Source organism: Manacus vitellinus, unplaced genomic scaffold, assembly GCF_001715985.3.
Source record: "Manacus vitellinus isolate BGI_N305 unplaced genomic scaffold, ASM171598v3 scaffold_127_pilon, whole genome shotgun sequence".
Lineage (NCBI taxonomy): Eukaryota > Metazoa > Chordata > Aves > Passeriformes > Pipridae > Manacus > Manacus vitellinus.
In genome coordinates, this window is record NW_021938935.1 from 290,919 (window position 1) to 293,651 (window position 2,733).

General features: G+C 57.2%; 1 protein-coding gene across 1 annotated transcript in view; it reads left to right on the forward strand.

The window, feature by feature from the left end:
- DAGLA (diacylglycerol lipase alpha) overlaps positions 1 to 2,733 on the forward strand; it is a 54,957-nt gene that overhangs the window by 13,724 nt on the left and 38,500 nt on the right. Inside the window, exon 2 of the mRNA XM_029965944.1 lies at positions 913 to 1,078. The gene's annotated coding sequence lies outside the window, so the exon portion shown is untranslated. The remainder of the gene's footprint in view (positions 1 to 912; positions 1,079 to 2,733) is intronic.

A 2,733-nucleotide genomic window follows, 5' to 3' on the forward strand; every position in this document is an offset into this window, starting at 1 on the left:
ATTTGCAGGGAGTTGTGGATGCAGGGCTGGGGATTTGCAGGGAGTTGTGGATGGAGGGCTGGGGATTTGCAGGGAGTTGTGGATGCAGGGCTGGGATCTGCAGGAGTGGGAGCACTGGGCTGTGTGGGTGCTGCTGTGCCTCGGGAATGTGGGTGATCTGGGAGCTTCCAGCAAATCCTGCTCCTGGATTTGGGTGGTGGGAGTGGGTGACTCCGGGGGTGCTGCCGTGCCGTGGGTGGGCTCCTGCTGTGCAGGATCCAGGCACGGCCCTTTTCCATCGGCTCTTCCCTGTGCACCTTCTCCCGGAGCTCCTTTCAGGTGGGATGGGGGATTAGGCAGATCTGGAATGTTGTCTCGCTGGAGCCTTTTTCTCCCCTGCTCTTTTCCCCGAACCCTTCCCTCCGGGCAGGCAGTTCTCCCCTTCCCCCACATCCTGTCGGAGCCCAGAGCGTGTCACAAGGAATTAACGGCTGGAAAGGCCGGGAAGGCTCCTCTGGAACAGTCTCCTTTCTGTGCCCGGGTGGCCCCTCTGTGTGTCCCTTTGTGTCCCATCCAAGTCCCCTCCCCCTGGCCTTTCACTGGAGCCTCCATGGCCTTTCCCAGCGAGGCCCGATGCCATCCCAGAGCTCCCGGCAGCATTCCCGGTTTCTCAGCGGGAAGAGGGAGGAGGTTGGTGCCGCTGGAGCTCGGGAGGGTTTTCCTGCTCTCCCGTCTCCGCATCCCTGACAGCATCGCTGCCGACCCTCCTTCCCACAATCCACACACAATCTCCTCAGAATAGGGATGATGTCACTTCCTTCCAGAGGGTGCCGGGGGTGTGGAACTGGGGGGGAGTCACGACCCCTGGCTCTCGGCATTCCCGGGAATAAATGAGGGAGTTGCTCCGAGGATGATACCCGACTCTGTCGGCAGGCGATTCCCACGCCGTCCTTCCCTTTGCCGAGTGGGATTTTCCATGGCTGCACGAAGAGTTGGTTGTTCCTTCCTGAGCTTGTGATGCCCGTCTCCGTGGAATTGCACTTTTCCTGGGAAGCCCTGCCGGGAGAGGAGGATGCTCAGCGGCTGGACCACATGCCATGTAAGATTTCTGCTTCCATAGATCGTTCCCTGCTCCGAGGGGGTTCCTGGGGCATGTGCTTCCCTGATTTCAGTGATGGGAGCTGGGGGGCTGCTTGTGCTGGGATTCGAGATCCCGGGAATTGCTCTCTCCAGCAGTTTTAGGAGCAAGGTGGGGATTTTGCTCGGGGCTGTTTGCACTCTGACCTTCTGCTCCCCTCCCGATTCCTCTGCTCCATCGCAGCTCCAGCATCCCATCATGTCATTCCCGGGATCAGCAAGGCTGGGCTGAAGCCGGAGATTCCTCCCACCGAGAGCTTTTCTGAGAGGGTTTTGGTCTCAGGCCTTCCCTCATCTCCCTCCTTTCCAAAGGCCCCAAACCTCGGGATTTAAATCTGGGAGTCTTTGGGAATCAATTGGGAACGTTCCTGCAGTGCCCTGGGAGCTTTGTGGTGTCACTCCAAAGTGCAGTGACATTCCCACAGGGAGTGTTCCAGTGAGTGACAGGCTGCTCCGCTCCAGCCCCAGCCGTTGCTGTGGATAAGGAATTCCCATTGGATGTTGTTGCCGTCTTCGGTATCCCGGTTCTCCAGCTGGGAGAGCACAACTGGAGAGTTATGGAAGGCAGGATGCAGGGATGATGGGAATGGAGTCTGAGCTGGGCTGGGAGGTGCTGTCCAGAGGCAGGGAGGGAGATACTGGAAGTGTATCCAGGTTTGCAATATCCAAGATATCCCAGTGGATATCCCGGAAGGAGTCTCCAGAGGGGCAGTTTGAAGGTAGAGCTGGAATGTGCTGATTGTTCTGTGCTAAGGAATTGTGAATCCAAGTGGTGTTGGAATTTCACCTTTGCTTTGTTTGGGGAGTGGAGCGTTTCCAAGGGCTGGAAGTGTGGAGCTGTGGAATCTCCTGGGATCTGGGGAGGTTCCCAGGAACCGGTGGCTGCAGCAGGTTGAAGGTCTGGTCCAGGGGCTTTGTATGTCGGCAAAGGGTGGGAGAATCTGGATTTGGGAGGTTCTGGAAAGTGTGGGGGGGGTGACCACACCCACTGGCCAGGTTGGATTTAGTGGGACAAGGTGGGAATTGGTGCCATGATCTGTCCCAGTCCCAACATTTGTGGTACTTGGAATGTTCAAATCAGTTCAACATCATCCTGAGCAACCTGGGCTGGTGGAATGTGTCCCTATCCATGGCAGAGAGGTGGAACTGGATCATCCATGAGCTCCCTTCCCATCCATTCTGCAATTCCAGGAGCAGTTATTATCCATTTGGAAGTACAGCTTTGGATGAGCCTGGGCACTGCAGGGCATGGATGGAGCACTCTGGGAGCAGGGTGTGGAATTGCCTGGGAAAAAATGGGATTGGAAGAGGAGCAGAACTGGGATTTGGAATGGGGATGGGTCAGTTGGGAGAGCTTGGAGCACAGCCAAAGTGTGATGATCCCTGGAAGCACAGGAAGGGGACAAGTGGAAGGTGGGACAGGGATTAGGGCTTGGAGAGAGGGATGGGGGTTAGGGAATACAGGGAGGGATGGGAATTAGGGAACGGAGAAGGGGACGAGGATTAGGGAACGGAGAAGGGGACGGGGATTAGGGAACGGAGAAGGGGACGGGGATTAGGGAACGGAGAAGGGGACGGGGATTAGGGAACGGAGAAGGGGACGGGGATTAGGGAACG